General features: G+C 35.4%; 1 protein-coding gene and 1 non-coding gene across 2 annotated transcripts in view; both read left to right on the forward strand.

Annotated features, from left to right (window-relative positions):
- Positions 1–14,498, forward strand: part of LOC145692493 (uncharacterized) — a 154,862-nt gene that overhangs the window by 89,343 nt on the left and 51,021 nt on the right. The gene's annotated exons all lie outside the window — the stretch shown is intronic.
- Positions 9,719–9,789, forward strand: TRNAG-GCC (transfer RNA glycine (anticodon GCC)). Its single transcript has one exon. It is a non-coding gene; the product is annotated as a tRNA-Gly (tRNA).

Here is a 14,498-nt window from a genome sequence, read left to right on the forward strand (position 1 = left end):
GGTGGGCAGGGGGAACAAATATGTTCTAAACCCAGAGGCTTTACATCACATTGGAACTAAACACGTGTCTTTTCCCCTCAGATATATATATATATATATAATGCATTGAAAATAGGAAGAAGAAAGTCAGAGTGTCAGAGACAGACAGAAACAGAGAGAGAGAGAGAGAAGATATGGTATCCTCTGACCGCAGCGACGCCTCGAATTTCTGCATTGAAGGAAAAATCAAAGCGAGCCGTATATTTTTGAACTAGGATATTTTTACTGAGGGTGCAATAACAGAAGACCCGAAACCCCAGCCGCGAATATGCAATGTTACCTAAGTTCATTGTTTCCGTCTACAAAATCTTCCGAAAAGACAGCTTCCAAATATGTCCTCAATAAAGAAATAAATAAAAAAAATGTATTGTACTGGTGTTTGCTATCCTGCTTTTATGATTTGTCAAGATGTTGTCTCATCGTCAGGAGGAGGGTGTATACACATGACAAAACGTGTCGTTTCCCCCCCCATTTGCCTCCCCCTCCTCAAGAACTTTATGACCAAAGATCTTGGCTCACGACCCCAAAGAGAAAATAAAGAAAACAGTGTAGATAATGGAAGAATCTATTTTATTGCATTTTGGGAAAGTAGTGATAAAGAAAAACTATCACAATCTTTATTTCTTGAATCTTTTGTCATGAGGAAATCTCCTAAAGTAACTAGATCTTGATTAACCTTGTTAACTTAAACCTATCATGAAATCAGTAATTGTGACAACCTGACCAAACCCATTTCAAGAAACAAGAACAGCTAACTAAGCAACTATCAGTATTGCCGAAAAGTCACAACACTTACTCCGTTAACTAGATACTCTGAAACTACCAAAATAACAGTAAAACAAAAAATCAATACAAATTTCATAATACAAAGGAAAATTGTATTTTTTTTTTATTTCCACTAGTCGACATAATTTATAGTAAATGTTCAAATAAATGCTAGCCCAAAAGTTTAGAAATAAACTATTAGTTACTGACTTGCCTTCGTCTGCGATTGTCTCTACGATTTCAGGTGATGATGTTGTGTGGAAGGGTTGTTTCGATGAGAACCATGCACTTCTAAGGTATCAATTTTGTAGAACATTAACATCTTTGGGGAGTTCATAATTATGACAGCATTGTTCCTTACTGCAAAGTACAGCACGAACGCACAATATTGATTTACCTTTTCTGGACCCACTCTGTTCGAGGGTTGGGGACGAGCAAGTTCAAACAAATTTTCTTTAAATTTGGCTTCACTCGAAATAAAAATATTTTATATCCACTCGAGAACTCTGTTCAAAAAATCTCCAATTCGACTCGATATTTGCTCAAGTTTCGAGTAGTGTCGGGTCCAAACGAGTTTAATTCTATAGTATTAGTAGTTTTTATATTAACTAGTGGTGTTCATGAGATGCTACAAGAGGAAAAATTAGTCTATCTTGAGATGTCGTTAATTTATTATCTCGAAACAAATGTGAACTGTTTCTTGAATATCACCAGTCCTGGTCACGAGGTGAGACAGATTTGATTTTGTCTCGCCCAATCTCTATCTCTCGCCTCAAAAACAAGATTAAACAAAACAAAATACGGAAATTTAGCTGTTTGTTTAGGCAAATAGTAAACATTTTCACTTTCGGTATGACCAGGCCTGAATTCAATTCATTTTTGGCGTTTATTTAGCGTGGTAATGGTACAGGAGGAGTTATATAAAGAATAAACACGCGAAATCAGTGGACAATTTACTGAAGATATTTTCAGCGAAACAATTGTTATTGTTCTCCTTCTTTTGCGAAAGCTTCATCCTCAACCATATAAGTGTCTACACGTTCAGCCGAATCTTTATCGAATTCATCGTCTAGACCGTCTGAATTCTTGTCAGCTTGTCAGAATTTCTCTCGAAACTGTTTTCGTATTGAAAACATGGATGATAAGTTCCGAAGGCTTTTGGCAACAACAGATCCTTTCATTTCTTCTTTGGGCAAATCATTTCATAAGAAAATGAAGAATTTGTCATCTGAAGCTGTAAACCTTTTAATTATCTCCAACACGGAAGCTGACAAAAATTTAGACGACATAAACGAAGGTGATGAAGGAAATAACTTCCATGGAGGTTCGGCTGAACATGTAGACAATACCTATAGAGTTATTCCATGTGGAAACGACAAATTATGCCAAAATCTTCGTGCAGTCGCATTCGAGATTTGAGTGTTTGTCTGAACACTTATCAATATGTGATAGGAAGGAAAATGGAATGGTTTGTAATGCACGCCATTCATGTTGAAGATACGGCCATAGTTGAATCTTAAGTTATGTTCATTTTCTTGGAGCTCTATCGAAAATGAAAATAAATAAATAAATAAATTCAAAATTGCACTATAGATATGTGGACAGTCCTTTTTTTTTACCATGACGCAAATACACATTTTGGGTTACGAAATATTTGGATCTTTTTAGTCCAAGTCGATGAATTAAACCAAAATTATATTTTCGGAAGAAATATTGAAAAATTTGTTGTGTCAAAGGGAACGTAATTTTGAGAGAATAATAAGTATCATCTGTACTTTCTATAGAAAAAAAAATCATCTTTTGTGTTTCTAATTCCTATTAGTGCTAGTGGTATAAAGTATATAGTGCATAGAGAACGGATGCTGAGCTATGCCCCCTCTAACTTCTGATCGGAAATGACTAAAACGCTCAAATTTGTTTCTGAGCCTCACTAAAGTATCTGTTTTCATGTTGTCACTTTATATTGTTGTTGTTGCTCCAAAATTCAAAAAAAGAAGAAGAAAGAAAGAAAGAAAGAGAGAGAGAGAGAGAGAGAAGGAAAGAAAAGAAAGCAATACATATCAATCTCCAAAACAGATGTGACCATTACAGCCTTTTGAAGCTCCAATGCTACATCAAGATTGTTGTGTTGTCTGTATTCCAGGGTCTGAAACCGCTACAAACAAAATCAAATTTTGCAAGCAATTACAAACAATCGTGAACTGAGTCTACTAAAAGGAGTGAAAACAGAAAAACACGACTCTCGTTTGTGATTGCATTCCTTTTTACATCCGCACTTTGTTCACAAGAATGTTTTTGTGGAATTTTACAGCTGCTAAGGAACGTAAAGCAGCAAGGAACGTGCAGCCATGTAAACACATGCCGGGACAGAAGTAAGTCGAAATACAAATTGAAATTTTCACCACTTGTGGAGGAAGCATATTTCTTGCTGGAATCAAAATATTAATAGTATTCCACTGTGCCTTTTTGTTCCACACGGTTTAGAACTTTATATATATATTTCTGGTTATTATCATTCACATAATCGACCGTCTTGCTCGATTTTTCGCTTTCAGGTGGAATGACTCCATATGGTTGAAGACTAAGCTTTCGAAAAATAAGGGAGAGAAGAACAATTGTTTAACTGAAAAATTAAAATGACTTCATTAAGTTATATTTTAATTAATAAATGACTGGTAGATTGACTCTGTCCTAGCTATTGAAGTAGACAAAGTATCTTTCCCTCTCGACTCTCAAACTTTTTCAGACGCAGTCCGCTATATGGATCCGCCATTTTGAATTTTTAAATTTTAATGTCAAATTAGTAAGTTTGTAATGAACAAAGTCAAATGCACCAATGTACCAAGTCCAGTTCGCCAATTTTACTTTTTCCAAATTTGGTCCTCCATTTTTTTTATTTGATGTCAAATTGATAATTAACAAGATCAAAAGCCTCATTATCGCAACCTTTTGTCCATTTTTACTGATTTTGAATTATGCGTTTCAAGCATTTGATCCATAGTTTATCGATCTCTGTGCGTCGCCCTTTTGGACCGTCGCTCTCCTGGCTGTCGCTTTCTTTGTGCGTCGCCTCTTGACCCGTCGATCTCTTGGCTAACGCTCTCCTGGTCGTCGCTCTTTTGCCATCACTCTTTTTGCTGGCGCTCTACTGTCGGTACACCCACGTTTATTACAAAACTTGATCCTGACATTATTAACTATCTTCTCTTCATTATGTATGACGGTACTTGCAAAAGAATACCATATCAATATCACAAATGTAAACTATGCGAGACCGCGAGAAGTCTCGCGAGACTTCTCGCGCGAGACTTGCTGAAGTCTCGTCTCGCGTTCTCGTCTCGCAAAAGATATCAGGTTTCGTCTCGCGTTCTCGTCTCGCAAAATATTATAAGTCTCGTCTCGCGTTCTCGTCTCGTTTGCGAGACGAGACGAGACGAGACTTCTCGCGTTTTCGCGTCTCGCGCCCATGCCTAGCGAGTATGAAACAATTTTTGTAATTTCATGGTTTAGCAACTTATTACTTATTTGTGTCTTCATCATCAACTTTTCATTCACGACAAGAAGCGAAAACAGTCTCTAAATATCAAGCTCAATTAATGTTCTACAGAAACACACGCCACTTAATACTATTAACAGAATGTAGATTTTTAATACCAAACTTCATATTACCTTTGCTATTCGATATATCATTTTAGAAAGTTTATTAATTTACTGGTAGTTTTGGCCTGTGTGGTGAATTACATGCGTTGAAATCTTTTTTATTATTTGTTTAGTTTCAACTTCTATATTCATTTTCTAATCCTTATTTTTTAGGGAAGATACCACCATATACTACACAATGAACGTGAAGTAACTCACGTGTTCATTCGTTTGGGTTTTCAAATAATACCGGAATCTATGATTGCGTTCTGAAATACGTAAACAATTATTTTTTCTCGTACTATTGATCTAGAGTTGAAGAGAATGGAAATGATCTTTTTCTGAATAAAAAAAGCAAAATCTTTTCTCTGGAGCAAGATATAAAATGTGTCCTTTTAAAATATATGAAAGAACAAATTATGGTTGAAAATTTGAACAAATAGTAAAATTATTTTGGTGGGTCTACATTTGAAAATCTTTTCATTGGATATTTGAAGTTGAAACTGTATTTTTGTCTCATGTAGAGAGAAAATTAGAACTAAAGGAAGTCACATTACGTTGGTGGCAATGAGGATAATATCCTTGTTGAAAGTATTGAGAACAAGAGAGATTACTCCTCTCGGCTCAATCCTAAAGTGAGTTTGCTTCGTATCCGTAAAGAGAAGCATGAAAATAAGAGCTGGCTAACAATCCACATGAATTTAAGTTGGGACATCATATTTAAATAATTAAGCACTGCAAGGAGGAATACTTTTATTCGTATTGGAAACTTGAGTTGAAAATTAGTAAGAACTGAGAAAATGTGAGCACTGTTAATTTCCGTGAATAGTTGCACTGTAAGAGCCAGTTTGTGAATTTTCTAATATATAATTTTTCGTTTTCAAATTAAAGAATTTGACTGTACCAGAGAGAAATAAATAATCATCCCTAAAACTACTGCTACAATATTTGAATTATCAAATATATTATATTAATTGAAAATGTAGCTTCTCTATGAAAAGATGTTACAGATTCTTTTTAATTCTATATAGCATGAAATAAGGGTCTAATCAGGGGTGTAGCCAAGGGGGGCCCATCGGGGCCCGGCCCCCCAAATGGTTTCCTGGACCCCCAAATGACCAACTTTTAAAGCATCATAGTAAAATTATCTCGCTTCATTCTTTTAAAAGTAACAAAGTTTATTGACAATTAATAATTTATGGTAAAATAGTATGGAGAAATCTTGTTTTTCCATACCGATCGAAAAATAGTATAGTATCTCTTCCTTATACCGATCGAAAAATAGGATACTTTTTTGTGACAGCAGATTACACAATTTACTGCGATTTATATTTGACAGTTTGAAGACAAACGTTTTAACAAGGTACTACAAATACAGCCATAAAACAAAGGTACTAAACTGATTTGTAAGTACAGTATATTTTATATGCTTTAACAAGTGTTTTAAAAGACATAGAGGATGGAAAATTTGGTGAGAAACAATGCTTTTATTCAATTTGGATTTCATTCGCTCTCTTTTATTTCTACTCAGTGTAAAAAAATAATTCTGTTTTGTTTTAATCACGAATAATAAATAAATATTTTTGTCAGGAAACCATAAAGAAATTAAGTGAAATTTCGAAGAAAACCAATCTTGTGTAGACAGGTTCTGTATACAAGGTCTTAAATTTAAATATAAAGGTAACCAAGAAAAGTTTTGTTGCTTTTTCACCCACCACCTTCGAACATCGATATGTTACCTAACCAGGAAGACCAAAAATAGTCCCATCAGCATCGACGACCTTCTGAAAACGTTCTGGAAGGCCACGCAATCCATCGCGGTAGAACTTGGTGGGCCGTGAAACAAAGAAAGTATGAGGTGCATTTTGGACTTTTTGTAGGGATTTGAACTGGCGTCCTCTAAGGTGATTCTCCAAAGAATGGAATCGGACAGTGCAATACCCGGGGAATATAGTGGTTGCAATATTGTTTCCCATCCAAGGCGGAAAATGGGTCCTGAGTCATCCTAGCCATGTGGGACTTAGCGTTGTCCCGTAAACGAGGTCCCATTTGCAATTCAGAAGTGATGGCTCCAGAGTTTTGAGCTTTTGTTGAGCACAGCTCAACTGCTGACAATACACAGTTAAACTGATACTCTGACCAGCTGGTAGCAGTTCCCGATGCACGATGCACCAAACACACAGAAGGACCTTCTTCTGGTAAAGTGCTGGTTTCTGCTGTTTTGAAATCGGTTCATGGGATTCTAACCAATGATGACGGCGCCTTGGAGCTTCGTATAGGACACACTTTTATCAAATGTCAACACCCTGCCCAGAAATGGCTCCAAAACAGTAAATAAATACAGGCGACTGCCGCGTTGCCTTCTGGCCCGTAGCCAAAATATGAGAGACCCATCGACCCGCTGCTGAATGGTTTCACCACATACTGAATTGTAGTCCCAGTTCCTCTTCTTATATGTGTTGGTCTTCTGGCACGTGGTGTTTTCGGGTGTTTCGTCACCGTCCCTAAACTTGTTAAACCACCGCTGCACTGTCCGCGTTGTCACAACACCCTCACCAAAGGCCTGGCATATCTTCTGTCCCGCTACAGCGGCGTTTGACCTCCATTTGAACTCGTTCAGCATACACGCTCTTATGACGTTCTGTGGATGTCCCATGTAACGTTGCCAATGTGTGTGTAATTGCACAAAATGTGTGCAATTTTGGCCTGTTTGTGCATTTTGTGTGTAATGCCAATCTGTGTGCATTTTGTGTGTAATTTGGCACAATTAAAAATTTTGATCATTGATGACTTTTACAAAGTTCCTTTCATTCAAATAGTCATTATTTACACCATTTTTTTCTCTGAAAATTGCCTTCTAAAAACTACGAACTCCAACGCCTGACTCCAGGCGAGCGCAATAAAACCACAGAGAAAATAACAAGTTATTTGTTATTATTGTTAATCTCTTGTTATTTTCTCTATAGTAATATAAAACCTATCTTGCTTCCTTGGTACCTCACTTCTTGTTTTTCAGAGGCGGGTGTCATGACATCCCCAAGGAAAGACGCTTTGTTCAAGCAAGCAATGTGAATGAATGTTGACCCTCAATGTTGGCCAAAACATGAGGCGGAGGTGGTAAGAAGTCTTGTCTTCTCACCACTTGTGAAGAAAATACCATTTTGCAAACAAATGAACGACGGAGTGGCTGATGTCCAATTAAAAACATTAAGTACGTTGAAAGCAATGGCGCAGACTTTCCAAAATTTATGTGTTTGCATATCAATGGCGGGTCATATTAGCCTATATGTTTTCAGGGAAGTCTCGATGTTTGATTAATTTACTTTTAGTTAAAATATTTTATGAACATTGTCATAAAGGCCTGTGCTGTGAGAAAGTAAAATATATCGGTACTATAAGGATAAATTGGGACTGCCCTAGCTCAGTCGGTAACACGACTGATTTAAACGCAAGATAAACTGGTTCAAACTTGGCTTCAAGCTAAAAATCTTGTGGATGCCGGAGCCCTGGAGCACCCACGTAGTCGGCGCGCATGGTTGAAAGTATAATGAAATGACAATGGGCGGGAAGGTGACGGTTTTACAACAACAGCAACAACAATAATAATAATAATAATAATAATAATAATAATAATAATAATAATAATAATAATAATAATAATAATAATAATAATAATAATAATAACAATAATATTAATAGTAAATCAAGCGCTGAATTCCTGAACAATGGCTGGTCAATGTACACTCATGTCCAAAATGATTGTCGCATATCTATAACGGTCGTGTTGTGCGAATATAATTGGATAATAAACTCGCAAGGTACTTCTAGTACTGTTACTATGTGTATAATCGGGGAATGTATATTTGTGCTAAATTTAATAGAAAAAAAATTATAAATACGAAAATTAGAATGAGTACATCAAAATGTTGCTAAATGGACAAGAATAGTTTATTCGTTATATTATTCTTATTTACAAATCTTTTGACATGAAATTTACCACATACATGTCTCTGCCGATTATACACATAGTAAGAGTGTTAAATGTACCCTGCGATATCATTATCCAAATATATTCGCACAACAAGCCTGTTAATAGATATGCGACAAACATTTTGGACATGAGTGTACCTATAGGTATGTACGTCATTACATATAGATAGGTAGTTATGTATTGTGTAATGTTGTGTGCACTGTCTTCCAGGTTGTGTATAAAATTGTGCAATTTGGACGGAAGGTGTGTGTAATTTTGCTTGCCGTGTCTGGCAACACTGGTCCCATGTTCCCTCTGTCTTTACGCGAGTTCACGGTGTGTCTGAATTGCCACAACCAGGTAGTATGTTGGATATACCCACACCAAAAACTGACGTTCGCCTTATCTCCACTCGCATTCAACTCACGGTGTGAGGTCCAATTGAACACAGACCTCCACGAAAAGGGACAGAACTTTCTTGGTTACCTTTATAGTTATGCACAAAAGTATAGAGTTTGGTCCCGGGCAGTAGTTCTTGATTAACGATAATAAAAACTACATTAAATATAACTTATGGATAATAATAATAATAATAATAATAATAATAATAATAATAATAATAATAATAATAATAATAATAATAATAAGAAGAAGAAGAAGAAGAAGAAGAAGCTAAAATAGTGTTTTTAGTCTTCCAGAAGGAAACCAAAATTTTCCTTTCTTTCAGGCCTCAAAAACACTAGCAGCGACACATTTTTTTTTGACTTTGTACATTGTAGCTGGCCCCCCCTCAAAAACGACGGGCCCCCCCTACACACATCTGCTGGCTACACCCCTGGGTCTAATGGTTAGTTTTTTATGTTTTGGAATAAAAAAAGCTGCAACATTTATTGCATAAACTACAAGAACGTAGTCCATTTTGTCGTATTAGAAAAGTGTAATCTCTAAAATGAAAAATCCACTGTTAGAACATCTGAAATTGTAGAATGCAGAGATGAAGGAACATTTACGTGTACTTAACTTGAACTGCATATTGAAGGAACGAGAATGTTATCCGCTTCACAATGTCGAAGACATAAAATACTTGAAAATTAAAGAAATTTTGTATGAATTTGGAATCATTGCGAAGGTTTACTAGACGAAAAAAATCGAAGACTAAGTACAGAACTAATTCGAAGTTCGTTGTTTAACAAGTTATAAATAGTATGTTCGAAGATGATCAACTTCGCACTCTCGACGTAATAAATATGTTAATTAAAAAACATATTCATTTGAATGATAAAAGTTTCTTAATTGTATATATGGGCATCGGTGGTTCAGTGGTAGAATGCTCGCCTGCCACGCGGGCGGCCCGGGTTCGATTCCCGGCCGATGCATTGAAATTTTGAAGTAGGTTGATTTTGAGAATCTCTAGAGCAGTTTTATCTGTTTAAGTAATGTTTCGACTTTCGAAAGTTATCCTAAGTTAAATACAATCGATTTGTCTCCTGATATGAATGAGAAAATTAAACACATTGTATGATTACCAATCATCAGCAACAAAATTCTAAATGCAAATGTAGCAATTGAAAACTCGCTGTCAATACTAAAATTTGTTTACGCTCTACGAAAATTAACGTTACCTACGATTATTAACAAAAGGTGTAGTTTTTAAAGGAAACTTCATCTTAGATTTGTTAATCGAGACATGATTTAAAAAATTGGATGAATTAATTGTTGTTTTGAGTTTGTATGTTAGATTGCCTGTGTTGAAGTTCTCTTTATTATCTGCTTCGTTTCAACTGTTATACTTGCTTTGAAATTCACATCAATCAGGTAAATATACTATCTTATACTACACAATAAACGAGAAGTAAGTAGCGTGTTTATTCCTTTGAGCTTTCCAATATTGCCGGAATTTAAGACTGTATATTTAATGACGAAAAAAGGTATATTTACTTGCATTATTGAATTAAAGTTGAATAGGAGTAGTTTATGAACAAGCATAGCAAACCTTTCTATTGAACATGATATAAAATATATAATTTAAAATGCATAAAAAAGAAAATTATGTTGGAAGATTTGAATGAATGCACAAATTAAATTGTAGGGTCTACATTTGAAGTAATTCTTTCGATTCGGCATCTGAAATTGAAAATAAATGATTGTCTCACGTAGACAGCGAACCCGAATTAAAAGAAATTCGGATATAGTATTTCTGTTGATTGCAATGGAAACAATATTCTTGTTTGAGGTAGCGGATACAAAAGAGATTCTTTCTTATGGTTCGATCGTCAAGTAAATTTGCGTAATATGCGTGAAAAGAAGTGGGAAATTAAGAGCTGGAGAACAATTTACATGAATTTAGTTTAGGACATTCGATTTCAGGTATCGTATCATAAATATTAAACATTGCAAAAAGGAATACTTTCATTCGTATTGGAAACGTGAGTTGAAAAGTTTGTAACAACTGGGAATACAAGAAACGACGGTAATTCTCGTTAATACTAGCACTGAGACACCTTGGTGTTAAAATATTTTAATATATAGTTTTCGTGTTAAAATTAAAAGAATTTGACTGGACTAAATTCAAATAATTAATCATGCTTAATAATATGCAACAATATTTGATTTAACAAACATATTATATTAACCGAAAGAAAGCTACTTTACGAACATATGTTACCGATTCTTATTAATTCTATATAGAGTGAATCAAGTAAGGGTCCATTAGTTATTTATTATATGCTTTTGAATAAACAGTTTGAAACATTTATTGGATAAACTACTAGTACGTAGTCCGTTTTGTGATTCTTCGCAATAGACAGGTCTCGTACGTAAACTTAGGAATTTTCGCTGTTAGAACATATATCATTTTGGAATGCAGGAACGAACGACTAGTTAGGTTTAATTAACTTGAACTGCATATTCTGAGAACAAGATTATATCCGAAACAAAATTTTGAGGATATAACCTGCATGAAAATGAAAAGATTACGTACGATTCTGAAAATATTACGCTAGTTTGTTACACGAAAACATCGAAGAGCGAGTATGAAACAATTTTTGTAATTTCATGGTTTAGCAACTTATTACTTATTTGTGTCTTCATGATCAACTTTTCATTCACGACAAGAAGCGAAAACAGTCTCTAAATATCAAGCTCAATTAATGTTCTACAGAAACACACGCCACTTAATACTATTAACAAAATGTAGATTTTTAATACCAAAATTCATATTACCTTTGCTATTCGATATATCATTTTAGAAAGTTTATTAATTTACTGGTAGTTTTGGCCTGTGTGGTGAATTACATGCGTTGAAATCTTTTTTATTATTTGTTGAGTTTCAACTTCTATATTCATTTTCTAATCCTTATTTTTTAGGGAAGATACCACCATATACTACACAATGAACGTGAAGTAACTCACGTGTTCATTCGTTTGGGTTTTCAAATAATACCGGAATCTATGATTGCGTTCTGAAAGACGTAAACAATTATTTTTCCTCGTACTATTGATCTAGAGTTGAAGAGAATGGAAATGATCTTTTTCTGAATAAAAAAAGCAAAATCTTTTCTCTGGAGCAAGATATAAAATGTGTCCTTTTAAAATATATGAAAGAACAAATTATGGTTGAAAATTTGAACAAATAGTAAAATTATTTTGGTGGGTCTACATTTGAAAATCTTTTCATTGGATATTTGAAGTTGAAACTGTATTTTTGTCTCATGTAGAGAGAAAATTAGAACTAAAGGAAGTCACATTACGTTGGTGGCAATGAGGATAATATCCTTGTTGAAAGTATTGAGAACAAGAGAGATTACTCCTCTCGGCTCAATCCTAAAGTGAATTTGCTTCGTATCCGTAAAGAGAAGCATGAAAATAAGAGCTGGCTAACAATCCACATGAATTTAAGTTGGGACATCATATTTAAATAATTAAGCACTGCAAGGAGGAATACTTTTATTCGTATTGGAAACTTGAGTTGAAAATTAGTAAGAACTGAGAAAATGTGAGCACTGTTAATTTCCGTGAATAGTTGCACTGTAAGAGCCAGTTTGTGAATTTTCTAATATATAATTTTTCGTTTTCAAATTAAAGAATTTGACTGTACCAGAGAGAAATGAATAATCATCCCTAAAACTACTGCTACAATATTTGAATTATCAAATATATTATATTAATTGAAAATGTAGCTTCTCTATGAAAAGATGTTACAGATTCTTTTTAATTCTATATAGCATGAAATAAGGGTCTAATCAGGGGTGTAGCCAAGGGGGGCCCATCGGGGCCCGGCCCCCCAAATGGTTTCCTGGACCCCCAAATGACCAACTTTTAAAACATCATAGTAAAATTATCTCGCTTCATTCTTTTAAAAGTAACAAAGTTTATTGACAATTAATAATTTATGGTAAAATAGTATGGAGAAATCTTGTTTTTCCATACCGATCGAAAAATAGTATAGTATCTCTTCCTTATACCGATCGAAAAATAGGATACTTTTTTGTGACAGCAGATTACACAATTTACTGCGATTTATATTTGACAGTTTGAAGACAAACGTTTTAACAAGGTACTACAAATACAGCCATAAAACAAAGGTACTAAACTGATTTGTAAGTACAGTATATTTTATATGCTTTAACAAGTGTTTTAAAAGACATAGAGGATGGAAAATTTGGTGAGAAACAATGCTTTTATTCAATTTGGATTTCATTCGCTCTCTTTTATTTCTACTCAGTGTAAAAAAATAATTCTGTTTTGTTTTAATCACGAATAATAAATAAATATTTTTGTCAGGAAACCATAAAGAAATTAAGTGAAATTTCGAAGAAAACCAATCTTGTGTAGACAGGTTCTGTATACAAGGTCTTAAATTTAAATATAAAGGTAACCAAGAAAAGTTTTGTTGCTTTTTCACCCACCACCTTCGAACATCGATATGTTACCTAACCTGGAAGACCAAAAATAGTCCCATCAGCATCGACGACCTTCTGAAAACGTTCTGGAAGGCCACGCAATCCATCGCGGTAGAACTTGGTGGGCCGTGAAACAAAGAAAGTATGAGGTGCATTTTGGACTTTTTGTAGGGATTTGAACTGGCGTCCTCTAAGGTGATTCTCCAAAGAATGGAATCGGACAGTGCAATACCCGGGGAATATAGTGGTTGCAATATTGTTTCCCATCCAAGGCGGAAAATGGGTCCTGAGTCATCCTAGCCACGTGGGACTTAGCGTTGTCCCGTAAACGAGGTCCCATTTGCAATTCAGAAGTGATGGCTCCAGAGTTTTGAGTTTTTGTTGAGCACAGCTCAACTGCTGACAATACACAGTTAAACTGATACTCTGACCAGCTGGTAGCAGTTCCCGATGCACGATGCACCAAACACACAGAAGGACCTTCTTCTGGTAAAGTGCTGGTTTCTGCTGTTTTGAAATCGGTTCATGGGATTCTAACCAATGATGACGGCGCCTTGGAGCTTCGTATAGGACACACTTTTATCAAATGTCAACACCCTGCCCAGAAATGGCTCCGAAACCGTAAACAAATACAGGCGACTGCCGCGTTGCCTTCTGGCCCGTAGTCAAAATATGAGAGACCCATCGACCCAACTTGTAGTGTTTCACAAGTTGATGGATGTGCTGCTGAATGGTTTCACCACATACTGAATTGTAGTCCCAGTTCCTCTTTGTATATGTGTTGGTCTTCTGGCACGTGGTGTTTTCGGGTGTTTCGTCACCGTCCCTAAACTTGTTAAACCACCGCTGCACTGTCCGCGTTGTCACAACACCCTCACCAAAGGCCTGGCATATCTTCTGTCCCGCTACAGCGGCGTTTGACCTCCATTTGAACTCGTTCAGCATACACGCTCTTATGACGTTCTGTGGATGTCCCATGTAACGTTGCCAATGTGTGTGTAATTGCACAAAATGTGTGCAATTTTGGCCTGTTTGTGCATTTTGTGTGTAATGCCAATCTGTGTGCATTTTGTGTGTAATTTGGCACAATTAAAAATTTTGATCATTGATGACTTTTACGAAGTTCCTTTCATTCAAATAGTCATTATTTACACCATCTTTTTCTCTGAAAATTGCCTTCTAAA

The sequence above is a fragment of the Thermobia domestica genome, chromosome 8 (genome assembly GCF_964235325.1).
Source record: "Thermobia domestica chromosome 8, izTheDome1.hap1.1, whole genome shotgun sequence".
Classification (NCBI taxonomy): Eukaryota; Metazoa; Arthropoda; class Insecta; order Zygentoma; family Lepismatidae; genus Thermobia; species Thermobia domestica.